Source organism: Callospermophilus lateralis, chromosome 14 (genome assembly GCF_048772815.1).
Source record: "Callospermophilus lateralis isolate mCalLat2 chromosome 14, mCalLat2.hap1, whole genome shotgun sequence".
NCBI lineage: Eukaryota > Metazoa > Chordata > Mammalia > Rodentia > Sciuridae > Callospermophilus > Callospermophilus lateralis.
In genome coordinates, this window is record NC_135318.1 from 29,077,800 (window position 1) to 29,086,094 (window position 8,295).

The window sequence follows — 8,295 nt, forward strand, 5'->3', positions numbered from 1 at the left end:
AGGAAATCTGGTTTTTGAAGGTTATCTCAGCTCCTTAGCAACTAATGGAAATTGGACAGTTTTCAACTTCTCTAAACTTCAGTTTTCTCATACTTAAAAATGAAGAACGATAATTCTTATCACACTCTATCACAGGAAACCAAATGTAATCAAGAGAAAATAATTGTAGGATATGCAATAAATATCATTAAAATATCTGGCAAGACAATATATGTATACCTTATGTAAATCTAATTTTATGTCAAGATAAAAATGAAGAGAGAAGACAACTAAATACTGAATTCTGGTTCAGAGGGTGGATAGATGCTTGCATTTATTTCCAACCTCCCTCCACTTCCTCAAACTCCTGGATATCTTAAAGTTATAAAGCAACAAGTGTGAAAGGACCGAGAAAAGGGACAGTAACAGAAATATGTTGGAGGTGTGAGGTTTGTTTCTCAACAAACCTGAGAAAATGGGATGCTCAGATAGTCAAGGGGATTATGGTTAATAGTACAAAACTTCTAGATCAATCAGCCTCCAAAACACTAGGACCCCAGGATGCATCTTCTAGGCAGAAGGTTGATACATCTTCTCTGGAAACATGTTGATGCTGGGTTCCAGCCATATCACCCTACAGAAACACTCATATTCATCAAGGGCTACCCATAGTTTGAAGCTTCCAACCAGCTTTTCAGTATCTTAAATGTGAAGAAACAAAGAGCATCAGCCAGATGATGAGCACCTCTACTAAGAAAGGCAGGAAGGCTGCTGATTTTTGTATGGTGATTTTCTGTCTTATAACTTAACTAAATTCATTAGTTCTTTCTAACAGTGCTTTGGTGGGGTCTTTAGGGTTTTCTATATATAAGATCATGTCACTTATAAACTGAGACAATTTGACTTCCGATTTGGATGACTTTTTTTTTTTCTTTTTCTTTTTCTTGCCTCACTGCTGGCTGGTACTACCATATTAAACAAAAATGGTGAGGGTGGGCTTCCTTGCCTTCCTTCCTTCCTTGCCTTCCTTCCTTCCTTGCCTTCCTTCCTTCCTTGCCTTCCTGGCTTTTCCTTAGAGGAAAAGCTTTCGACTTATCACCAGTGAGTACGGTGTTAGCTGGGGCTTTGTCACATGTAGCCTTTCTTGTGTTTTTGTACGTAGATTCTTTCTGTACCTAACTTGTTGGGAGTGTTGATCATGAAAGCTGTTTAATTTTGTCAAAAGCTTTTTCTGTATTTATCCCACATGATCAGATGGTTTTTGTCTTTCATTCGGTGAACATGTATTGATTTGCATTTCTTTAGATGTTTGGTAGAATTCAGCCTTGAAGCTATTAGGTCCTGAGTTTTACTTTAATGGGGGATTTTTAATTACTGATTCAGTCTCCTTGGCTATTGATTTGTTCAGATTGTCTATTCCTTCATGATTCAGACTTGGTAGCCTGGTAGCTTGTGTTTCTGGGTTATCCAATTTTTTGTTGTCTAATTGTTCAGAGCAGTGTTGTAATTCTTTATATATATATTTTTTTAATTTTATTAGTTATTGATGGACTTTATTCATTTATTTGTTTATATGTGGTGCTGAGAATTGAACACAGTGCCTCATACATGCTAGGCAGGCGCTCCAATACTAAGCCACAACCTCAGTCCTGTGATTCTTTGTATTTTTGTATCAGTTATATCTTCTCTTTTACTTCTGATTTTGTTTATGTGAGTCTTTCTTTTTTTCTTGGTTAAACTACTAAAGGTTTGTTGATTTTGTTTATACTTTTAAAGCTCAACTCAGCTTTGTTGATTTTTTTCTATCTTTGTTTATTTCTTTCACTTATTTTTGCTCTAATCTTTGTTATTTCTTCCTTTCTAATAACTTTGGGCTTACTTTGTACTCCTTTTTCTTGTGCCTTGTGGTATGTTAGATTATTTGAGATTTTTCTTCTTTTTAAATGTAGGCATTTATTACTATAAACTGTCTTAGAATTGTTTGTGATGTGTCCCCTTAAGTTTGGGTATATTGCATTTTCATCATTCGTCTCAAGGCACTTTAAAACTTCCTTTCAATTTCTTCTTTGATCTATTGATTGTTCAGAAGTAAGTTGTTTAATTTCCACATATTTGTGTATTTCCAAAATTCCTCCTGTTATTGATTTCTAGTTTCATAATATTGTGGTTAGAAAAAAATAATTGATGTGATTTCCACATTCTTACTTTTTTTAAAGTCATGTTTCGTGATTTGATTTCAGTTAGCTTTTTGTTGCTGTGACCCAAATACCTGCAAGAACAACTTAGAGAAAGAGGAGTTTACCTGGGGCTCATAGTTTCAGAGGTCTCAGTTCATACATAGCCAATTCCACTGCTCTGGGCCCAAGGTGAGGCAGCACATCATGAAAGAAGAAAACTGCTCAGCTCATGTCAAGGTCAGGAAGCAGAAAGAGACAAAGGAGGAAAGGGGCTACAGGGGAGATGAACATTTCCAAGGTACTCCCCCAGTAACCCACCCTTTCCCAAGGTTCTGACTGCCTATGATTATCACCCAGTCCAGTGGAACTAGGATGAACTGACTAGGTTACACTGTCACAATCTGATCACTTCACCTCTGAACATTCTTGCATTAATACAAGAGTTTTAGAGGGACACCTCATATTCAAACCATAATAGTGACCCTAAAGTGAACTATCCTGAAGATGTTCCATGTGCACTTGAGAAGAATACGTATTTTGAAAACAAACAAACAAAAAATAAATTAATTAAACAATTTAGAAGAAGTGAATATTTTTCAAGGAAGAAGAAAAAAAAACATATGTATGATATGGCTATCTTAGGGAGCTAAGACATGCAACCATGTAACAAAATTGAGATGTTTTATTAAAAAGAAACATTCATAGAGGAGAAAAAGTATCCATGGAAATAAAAAATATGATAGCAAAATTGAAAACTGAAGCAGAAGGGTTGGAAGATAAAGTTGAAGAAATCTTCCAGCAAGAGCAAAAAATTAAGAGATGGAAAATGGGAGAGAAAAGTTAAGGAAAGTAGATTATTCTGAAAAATCCAATTTGGAAACAATAGGTGAGCCCTCCCAAAATTGACAAACTGAAGGGATAGATTGACAAAGAAATAATTCAAGATGACTTTTCAAAATTGAAAAACTTGAGTTTTCAAATTAAAAGAACCAATTAATGCCCATTCTGATCAATAAAAAATAGATTAATAAAAATATTAGTGCAAATAATTGTGAGATTTTAGAATTAAGATCCTATAGACTTTCAGAGGAAAAATAATAGTTACAAAGAACAGGAATCAGGATGGCATCATCTTTTCATTTGCAATGTTGGATGTTAGGATAATGCAATAACACTTTCAAAATTCTGAATGGAAATTATCTACATCCTAAAATTCTACACTCAAATCAAAATATGAGTGTAGAATAAAGACATTATCAGACACGTAAAATTCAAAAATATCTACTTCCTATCTGCCCTTTCTCAGGAAATTTTCACAAAATGTACTCCACCCAAATGAGAGATTAAGCCAAAGAAGGAAAGACAGGACATGGGAAAGAGGAAATTCAACGCGGAAGAAAGGTCAAAGATACTTCCAGAATGAAATGGAAATTTTTTGGTCAGCTTTTTGTCTCTGTGACCAAAAGATCTGACAAGAACAACATAAAAAAGAAAAAGTTAGTTTTGGTTCACAGTTTAAGAGGCTCAATCCACAGTTGGCCGACTCCAAAACCCTAGGCCTAAGGCAAGGTAGAACATTATGGTGGAAGGGCCTGGAAAAGGAAAGCAGATCAGGACAATCAGGAAGCAAAGAGAGCTCTGCTTACTAGAGACAAAATATAAACACAAAGACATGACCGCAGGGACCCACGTCCTCCAACTACTTTCCCAGTTACCCCTCCCCCAGTTAATCCATATCAGTGGATTAATCCATCAACTCAGTTACAATTCTCACAATCAACTATTTCACCTCTGAACATTCCTACATTGTTTTATACATGAGCTTTTGGGGCACCTCATATCTAAACCATAACAAGAAACATGAGCTAGGACTACAGTGGTAATACAGCTATAAGGGGCTATCACGTCATTTAGGAACAAATAAGAAGGCTCCAGGGGATTTATTCAACATGAAATTGATTGACCGAAAGTAGTTCTGAATATACTGGTAGGAGATTTAGGCAATTGGTGGAGATTTTGATGTTGCCTTAATTTAAGTGCATAAAAAAGTGACCCAAAGTACATTATTTAACTCTAGGGAAAGTTAAAAGTTATTGGGGGAAAAAATAAGTTTACTACATGGCTCAGCTGTGCACATTGCTTACATAGTCATAAAAACACCAAATATTGTCCTAACCAAAATTATGGTAGAGCTGCAATGATCCTGGGAAAACCGGAAGGTTTTGTGGTGGTGGAGGGGTGGTGGTGGGTAGAGGGGAATGAAAGAGAATGAAATACTCTATCTCCAATGGTAGAAAGTCAATAGATAATTTCTCAAAATGAAAAACCAGCAAGTAGTAGTACAAATTTGTATGGAGGATCAGTCATTTATTCAAAAACATTGCCTTTGGGGAAGGGAAATTGAGTGGGGAAACTGATGGTTTTTGCGACACACCTAGTAAAATAGCTTAACAAGACATGTGCATAAATTTGATTAAAATGCAAGTGAAAAATTGTCAAATAATGTGGATGATTATTTCTGCCGCACGACCAGCACACTAGCTTCATACTAGAGGTTCCAAACATAGAAGTTAACTAGTGAGATCAAAATAAAGACCCATAAAACTCAATTTACCTTTTTCTTGCCCAGCTAAGAGATGGCTTCTCCTGGCTCCTGCCTCCAGCCCCCTGGCGGTAGCGAGGTTTACACGAGAGAACAGCAGGAGAGAGGAAGAAGCACGCCAGAGAGTGGGCTTTTATTGGGGAACAAAAAATTCAGGGGAAAATTCCATCCAATGAAGGTTGAGGGGGACAGCATTCCAAGGTCAGGGTCAGTGATTGGTTTCCAGGTCAATGGTCAGTCACACCCCCACACGGACAAGCCCTCACACCTGGAAAGGGTGGGGAAGGCTCTGACACAGCTGGTCTGAGCACCTCACACCCAGTCAGGGAGGTGGCCCAATCACGTGCGAGACCGGCTTCCCACAATTATTCTTGCTGTTCTACTTATAAGGCTGTTAATACCCAGGAGGTTAATATCTAGTGAGACCAAGGACTTGAGTCTGTTCACCTTCCTTGCTCCATCCCCTCACATCATGAAAGCACCCCTCATGAAAATAGCTCACCTCGCCATGTTCAAAGGTAATGTTGACAACACTTGATTACTCCCTGCGTACTAGCTTCGGAACTTGATGCCTGGTTAGGATATGCCCACTCTATATGAGAAGGGCCACCTTCAGTCAGAGGTTACTCCGACGACTTCTCCAGCTTCCTCCCACTCCAAGACAGGGGATAAAACTATACAAAACTCACCGGAGTCACACAGATACATGCCTAGGGGCCTTTGGGGTTGATGAATGGCAGGAGCCAAGATAGAGTCAGGGAAGACTCCTGGAAGAGACTGTCCTCTGTGCTTACATCTTAGGTTCTGCTCCTTAAAACCGTGCACTAGTCATCTTTTTGCTACATTAAATTAAAGCATGACTAAGTAGTGCACTATAATGTTTTCCTTTCTTTTACATTGTTCGTTGAGCACACAAAGTCATAGTTGAAGAAACTAATGTTTCCAACACCTAGTATCATGGCATCATATAGCAGAAGAAGTGTGTGTCTGCTGTCTAGCTGATGTTCTGCATAATAAGGAGAGAAGTTCCAACTGTCAGCAAGAATGCCAAATTGCAAGGAGCAAGTGGTTAAGTATTAGAACTCAGGTTGTTTGGTTTGATTGACTCTGTCTTTCACTCACCTTCCACCAGTCTCACCATCAGTTACCAGGGGGCTACAAGGAACCACAGGAGAGCAGAATCCCTGGCAAGGCAGAAGCAAACAAGAGATAAGGGGAACATAAGATTTGCAGTGGTAGTTGGTTCTTTGGCAAAACAAACAGCTTGTGATAACCTCATTCCAAGCTTTAACGTATCTTGTGCCAAAAATGCAAAATGCCAAGTGGAAGAAAAGCACTAGACTTCTCAAGGGCCCCATCCAAAAGGCCTCATAAACCCCATTCAAACACAGTTGCTCTCATTATTGCCTCTGAACTTGTTCAGTGTCCCTCCCCACCCCTAGAGGAGTGCTCAGGTTTCCTTCAGGCTGTGATCCAACTTGCAAAGACGTGCCAAAGAGCTAGTGTGTGGGGTGCCGAATTTAAATGCCCCATTCTCTACTTTAGCCACCCCCATGAGATGGCATTTTTGCATGAACAACATGAAGAACCAAAACATGATTTGAGATAGACTTTATTGCCATGATAAATGGCTTTCTCTGAGGGCCATTTCCACAGGCTTCAGTTGTGGTAGAAGACACTATGCATTCGAGTTAAGATCTCTTTCTTGTGTCTCAGGGAAGAAAAAATACTTGATGAGGTATTATGTAGATGTGTTAGTCTGGTTCCCCTGGGAAGCAGACTCTGAGATGGGAGATAGGCAGATGAGAGATTTATTGGGAGGTAAAATCTATGAAACAAGAGGCAATAAGAAGCAGTATTGGGCAGACGAAGTCCTCAGACTGAGGTGAATATCTGATACTTGAAATGAAAAGGGAGAGGAAGAAAAATGGGGCAAGGAAAAGCTCAGCCCAACCCAATAGAAATTCCAGAACAAAACCAACGATTGCCCAGTAGAGAAGTCCCACATTACGTAGAAATGGCCACAGTGCAGGGTCTCCACCATGCTCAGTCATGCAGCAGAATATTAAATCAGCCCAATGCCGAGGCTGTAACTCCAGGGCACTGCAGATGGAGGCTGTCTACTAATTGCACTTTATATAGCTGAACATCAAATTCTTTTCTTGAAGGAAGTTGTGAAGAGCATACCTGTCATAGTAGGGATGACAATAAGATAGTAAAATACCAAGATGCCATGCCTTAAGCCAAGATTTAACAGATGTGGAAAGAGTTTTGCAAAACACTGTCAATCAAGATAAGAATACGGCCAGGCACGATGACACATGCCTATAATCCCAGCAACTTGGGAGGCTGAGGCAGGATCACAAGTTCAAAGCCAACCTCAGCAACTTAAAGAGGCTGTAAGAACTTGTTGAGACCCTATCTCAAAATAAAAATCATTTTAAAATGGGCTGAGGGGTGTGACTCAGTGGTTAAGTACCCCTGGGGTCAATCCCCGGTATCAACAATAACAACCAAGAAGAGAACATACTGAACTGATAGAAATTTGAAACTTGAATGGTTTAGTTTTCTATCCAGTTTCGCAGTACAAACTGTTTCATTCATTATTTTAAATTTAATCATTGGCAACTGCTTATTGATCTTCTGTGTATCATATACTATTCTTGGCCTCCACTCACAAAGAGATCTTAATAAAAGAATTAAATAATTAAAACAATGCGTAATAAGCCCTAATGGAAATGCCTGTGAGTTATTGCAGAAGCTCAGAGGAAGGAAGGACAAAAACATGAAATAATTTAGGCTTTTGTTTTACCCTTGGATAGGAGCCCTGTCAATCTACTTCATAAAGCACCAAGTCTGGTATGTGTATTGTAAATGAGCTACCCAAATGGTTTGGAATAGTTAGGCAGCTGCTTATTTCAGCAATGATCTCTGGAACAGACAGCTCTCTGTTGAAAAGAAGATCATAGTCTCATAATGAAATGTAGACCACATTGGAGTCCACACAATCCCCACCCTAACCAAACTGGACATTGACTCCAGGTGTAGAAAGGTAGGCAGACTTTAGCTCACAGGTTCATAGGCAATTTTGCCACCCCAGAAGGCCAGGGGATCACTGTTCCCTATTTGGGTTCATTTTGGTCACACAGACCTGATACCCAGGAATATGAATGTTGATCAGGAGTTCACATGATGTGTACCGCTCTGGGATGAGAATCTGTGGTAGGCGTTGAGGAATATAATGATGTATACAACATAGCACCTGCTCTTAAGGGGCAAACAGTACCAGGTCTTGAAAAGTCCACTAGTTCCCATGGAGCTCTCCTTGGGTCTATGACTGTCTTTGGGCCCCTCTGAGAGCTTTGATAGACTACCTCAGACTCTCGGACTGTCTGAGCCTGCATCTTCCATTGACCTTGACTTCTACACTGAGCCCTACACCTCCAGACCATGGAACTGCTTAAGTTTATGGTGTTGTTACTGCCGTTACTCCTACTGACCTTAAACTGTATGACCCTAACACAGTCTGAAGTCATT